The following is a 6,234-nucleotide window of genomic DNA, read 5'->3' as shown; positions in this document are numbered from 1 at the left end:
AGAATTCACGATGTGCTATTCACTGAGCTAGGTTAAAAAGACAGAGCTGTGATATTGTTCTTTTGAGAAAGAACTTACTGATTTGTCTCCACAACTAAATAAAGAATTCTTTAGAGAAAAAAAAAATAAAAATATTGCACTAGATTTACTCTGTGTGTGTGCGCGTGCGCCCGCGTGTGTGTGCACTCACACACGTGGAGTTGTGCACGAGCTGTGGCGCACATGTGGTAATTAGATGACAACTGGGAAGAGTCAGTTCTTTCTTTCTGTCACGCTGTTTCTGGGGATCGAACTCAGAGTGTCGTCAGGATTGGTGGCAGATGCCTTTACCCACTGACCCGCCTCATCACTTTCTCCTTTTTCATGTTTTTGCCTTATTTTTTGAGACGAGCTCTCCCACCAGTCTGGAACTCACTGAGAAGGCTAAGCTGACCACCCAGTGAGCCCCAGGGTGTCACCCATCTCGACCTCCTTCACTGGGGTCATAAGCACACGCCACCATGCTGGACTTTCATTTTTCTCTTCCCACGGGTTCTGGGAATTAAACTCTGGTCCTCAGGAGTGCAAGGTAAGCACGTTGCTGACTTGTCTCTCCAGCCCACTTTAATATTTCTCTCCTGATATGTAGGGTCAGCAGATCAGATCATGTAAGTACTTTATATTACTGGTCCCCAATATCACAGCGCCTGCTCTGACCAATTGCTAGAGCATCCTCCCTGCTTCTCCCATAGGGACCTGCACACCTTCTCCTTCCGGTCCCTCTCCCTGTTTGGTTCATTGTGGCCAATGGTATGTGAGCTCATATAAATATCCCAGAGAAGTCTTCAAAGTGTGCATCTACGCACGCACACACACACACTCACGAAAGCCTTTTCAGCTTTTGAGCCATGCCTTCAGATGCTTCACAGGCTGCCTTTTAATGCACCTGTGATACATAGCACTGCATCCCTGAGATCAAATGCACAGAGAAGTGACTTAAGGGGAGGGTGGGTTCATGTTACCTGGCTCAGGCTTTCAGAGGTCAGTTCACAGTCCTTGCTGGGTTGTGGCTGAACCCTAGCGAGGCGAGGCGGAACTGCACAGCAGGGGGAAATGGATGAAAAGCTCTTTGCTTATTGGCAGTCAGGAAGCACAGCAGAGTCTTTGGGGGAAGGAACCAGGGCTAGATGGAGCCCCTGGGATAGGCTGGCTTCATGCTTCTGGGCTTGCGGTGAAGGAGAACATTACAGTGAACCAGAGTGCCTCAACTCAGAGCAGCCAGGAAGTGGGTGCCAAGAGGAGGATCTCAGGGGACAATACCCTCTTCCAAGTCAGATACCCAGTGACCCACTTCTTTACCCTCCACAGTCCCGACACGCCACTCAGTTAGAAAAACTTCTATCTTATTTGGTGTATGTGTGTGTGCACCATGGTGTGTGAGGAGGCATGAGGATAGTCTCAGGTGTTGGTCCCTTTCCATCAGGAAGCAGGCCTTCTTGGGGTTCACCAGCGTGTACATCGGGATGTCTGGTCCACGAGCTTCCACAGTCTCCCGTCTCTGTCTCCCATGTCCCTAAAGCGGGGTTGGGATGATAGGTGCACTGGCCACTGCATGGGTTCCCGGGATCTGAATTCGGGCCACCAGGCTCACCCAGCAGCTTTACCCACCGAGCCATCTTCCCAGCCCTGTTTTTGGTTTTTGAAATAGGGGTTCATGAAACCCAAACTGACCTTGAACTCCCCACATAGTCCAGGATGACCTTGAACTTTTCATCCTCTTGCCTCCAGCTCCCAAGCACTAAGGTTAGAGCTGGGCGACCCCTAAGCCCGATGTGGTGCTCAGATGGAACCCAGGGCCTCATGGCTGCTAGGAAGTGACATCTTTAGCTTCAGATATTTTACTTATTTATGTCTGAGTGCATGTGGGTTCTGGAGGAGTCAGTGTCTCCTTCCACCTGGACATGGGTTCTGAACTCAGGTCGGGTTTATCCAGCGGGTGTTTTATAGCCTGAGCCATCTCACTGGCTCTATATGGCTGCTGAGATCCAAACCACAGTACTCACGACTGCGTGCAGCAACCATTCCTGTCTGCTGAGCCAGCTCTCCAGCCTCACCCCAAACTGACTCTGAATCCCCCCTAGAAAACCAAAGACCTAGGGCATCTGCCTTACTTACTTCTCATTTGCACAATCTCCGGCTTTGTCTTTCTCCTGATATCTTTTGGTAATAACCGTCACCTCACTCTGTTTCCGTGACCTCAGAGCTGTGGTGCTGGCCCCTGCCATGTTGGCTACTTATCATTGTTGGGACAGGATACCTGGATGAAAGCAGCTGCAGGAAGAAAGGGGCTCTTTCGGTTTATAGTCCATCATGGCTGGGAAGGCATGGCATGGCAACAGGAGCAGGAAGCTGGCTGGTCCCATTTTGATCCATACACAGGAAACAGAGAGGGAGAGAGGGAGAACAGGAAATGGAACCAAGCTATCGAATTTCAAAGCTGGCCCCTAGTGACAGACTTCCTTCAACAAAGTTGTAGGTACTGAAGATTCCATAATTTCCCAAACAGCGCCACCTACTGGGAGCCAAGTGCTCAGCTGCATGGGCCTGTGGAGAACAGTTCTCATTCAAACCTCCAAACACTCTGTGTATGTTGAAGGGGGGCGGTGGGATAAGGCTGATGGCCGTCAGCTGCTCTGGAAGGACCCAGGGATTTACAGACACACAGGTAAAGGAATATGAAGAACTAAGAGACAATCTGTGCTCATGGAAAGACATTGGGCTTAAAATCTTGCTTAAAAAGGGAGTCAGGGCTGGGCGTGGTGGTGCACACCTTTAATCCCAGCACTCAGGAGACATAGGCAGGTGGATCTCTGTGAGTTCGAGGCCAGCCTGGTCTACATAGGGAAAGTCTACAGGACAGCTAAGGTTACACATAGTGAGACCCTGTTGGCGGGGAGGGGGCAGAGAAGGAAAAGGGGAGGAAAAGAGAGTCATAGGTGTCATCCGTTTTGAAGCCTCTGTGTTTCAATCCAGTTTGAAGGGCCAGTCTTATAGATTCAATTATCCATCATCCGGGCTTGTGAGATACTCCATTATGATGATAGTCTCGTCATAGAGAGAGCAGGAAGAAGGGTGAATGGCATGGGATTTATGACCTATCCAGCCAGGCAGAGAAGTCACAGGGTTTTTTTTACATACCAGGGATAGAACCCAGGGCCTTGCATTTACTGGGCAGGTGCCCTACCACTGGGCTGAAGTCCCTGGCCTATCTTTATTTTTCATCTTTAGAATCTTGCTCAGTTGCCAGGGCTGGTCTTGAACTTTTCACCCTCTTTCCTCAGCCTCCTGGATAGTTGGGATGATAGACATATGCACCCCAGTTCCAGATTTGCCTTTGAATATTTTGAGGATACATTTTTAATTTACTAAATTAGCGTACAAAGTATTAGACATCACTATGGCACTAAAAAAGATTCATTTTTAGTTATGTGTATTGTGTGTCTGTGTGTGGGTGTGTAAGTGCATGCAGGTGCTTGAGGAGGCCAGAAGAGGGCGTCAGATCCCTAGGAGCTGAAGTTAAAGCTAAGATTTAAGTGTTGCTAAGATTCCTTCCCAGGTGTTGATGTTAGCAATGTCCCAAACTGAGGCACGATTCCACAATCAGGGAACCAAAGAGTTTCTTGGGCTTCCATAGGGCACAGAAGGTGGGTTACTTACCGGAGTGTGGGTGCACCCCATCAAGGGTATACCAAAAGGGATGATGACCTTCCTGAAGCTACATAGATGGAGCTTGGATCCCCTAATCCTTGCCTTCTCCAAGGCCACAATAGGGCAGAGTTGCATACAGCAGGGGGTAGGGAGAGGCTGGATGCTCAGGTGAGGGTCTGGTCACCCTTCCTTCTCTTCTCTGAGGGGTACAAACAGCCAAGAAGGTCAGCTGGGGTGATCTTTTGCAAGTGGGCTTGTCTGAACTCCCCCAAGTATTGGTTGTTTGTCTTGGAGGACAGGTGTGCACAACCAAGTGGTTGTGAGCCACCCAGTGTGGTGGATGCTGAAAACTGAACCGAGGTCCTCTAATTTGCTTTGGTTCCCAGCATCCATACTGGGCGGCTCACAGTTCCAGCTCTGAGGGGATCTGATGCTCTCTTTGGGTCCCCACCCCCATGTTTACAGTTAAAAATAAAATATATCTTTAAAAGAGAAGTTGGGTTTCCATGTTCCTTCTCCAGCACCACAGGCACCGGGACTGGCGACCCAAGCAGAAGAATGCTGACGGGGTCCTTTTTGAAAAGATTGGCCTGAGTAGAATCTGCACTTAGGGACATTGGATACATGAGGGTCAGGGTCCCATAGTGAAAAGAGGAAGTTTGGGTAAAAGTGAACAAATTGAGAGATCCCTGCTTTCCAGTCTCTGACCTCGACTTGACATTTAGAACAGCTCGTAGCAGGTTATATAATTATATATAATATGATATATTATAATAGTATATTATATATATATATATATATTATACTGTGGATAAGTAGAGAAAACAGGCAAATGAGATAGTGAGTCAGTTATGACCCCAAGGTGACGGAAATGAGGTCCCATAACGCCAATCATTGTGAATAATATTGACACGGGAACTTAATAAATATTGCTTCAGTCAAAAATGATAAAATTAGGATGAAGGAAATAGAGTGAGCGCTAATTGTCATTTGATGGCCTAAGAGGTCAGTAACTGACATCAGAGACATCAGGAAACAGAGTGTGGAGCTGGGTGTGGGTCTCAGCTGGCGGAGTGCTAACCAAGCATGCGTGAAGGTACCACATCAATCAGGCATAGTGGTGCTTGCTAATAATCCAAGCACTTGGGAGATAGAGGCAGTGGGATCAGGAGTTAGGGCCATCCTTGGCTACATAAGGAATGTGAGGCCATCCTGAGCTACATGGAACCCATTCTCAAGAAAAATATGACATTGTGTAGTATGAAAAGAAGCACCTGAACATACGGCTAGAAGCTGGTGCAGTGGGGGTATTGACTTTAAGATTTCTATTCTTATTTTATTTTCAAAGTTTTAAAAGATGTATTATTGTGTGTGTGTGTGTGTGTGTGTGTGTGTGTGTGCGTTGTGTGTATGTGTGTGTTCAGGTGCAGGTGTGGAGGTCAGAGACAACCCTTGGAGTTGCCTCTCTCCTACCATGTTGAGGAAGAGTCTTGTTCGCTTCTGCCATGGAGCAACTTCACGCTTCCCCTAGAGTCTCCTGTAGTAATAAGAGTGGCGGGGCTGCGTCCCCAGCACCCCAGCCGCCTGCTAGCTTATGCCCGAAATAACAACACACAAAATGTATTCATTTAAACACTGCTTGGCCCATTTCTATCTAGCCTCTTCTCGGCTAACTCTCGCACCTGGACTAGCCCATTTCTAGTGTAGCCCACGAGGTGGCTTACCAGGGAGATTCTAGCCTACGTCCATCCTGGGTCGGAGCTTCATCACATGTGCCTCAGAGAGCAGAGCTCTCGCATCCGCCCTGGAGATGGGAGCATGGCGTCTCTTTGAGGCGTCTGCTCCTGAGAGCAGAGCTGTCGAGTCTGAGCTCACTTCCTCTTCCTCCCAGCATTCTGTTCTGTTTACTCCTCCCACCTATGTTTTTAACCTATGAGGGCCAGCCAAGCAGTTTCTTTATTTTTTTAACCAATGACCTTCCTCCATCAGTCTCCCATCTTTGCCTTCCACTCATCGTAGAGAGCCAGGTTCCCAGAAGTCCACGACTGTATCTGGGCTTTTATTGCTTTTTATTTGAATTCCAGGGATTGAGCTCAGGTTGCTAGGAGTTCATGACAAGTGCTTTTACCTGTTGAGCCATTTCACTGCCCTGCCCTTCTGTTTTATTTTATTTTCCTATTTTTCTATTGAAATTATATTGTTTCATACACTATACACTGATTATGGCTCCCCCCTCCAACTCTTCCCAGATTCTCTCCACCTCCCTTTCTAGCCAAATCCACACCCCTTCTTTCTTTTGCTCTCTCATTAAAAAACAAACAGGAACCTAAAAATAATAATAAAATTAAATAAAATGAGCTAAAAGCAAAAACAAACTAACTGGGCTAGGACAAAATAAGCAAACAGAAGAAAAAGAATCCGAGAAAAAGCACAAGGAACACATAGAGACGGAGATACATATGTTCACACACATTAGAAATCGCATAAAAACCACACAACCTGAAGCATAATATATATGGGGGGAAAAGGCCCCAACAAAGCAGTCTG

The sequence above is a fragment of the Microtus ochrogaster genome, chromosome 2 (assembly GCF_000317375.1).
Source record: "Microtus ochrogaster isolate Prairie Vole_2 chromosome 2, MicOch1.0, whole genome shotgun sequence".
Taxonomy (NCBI): Eukaryota; Metazoa; Chordata; class Mammalia; order Rodentia; family Cricetidae; genus Microtus; species Microtus ochrogaster.
This window is presented reverse-complemented; position numbering follows the sequence as displayed.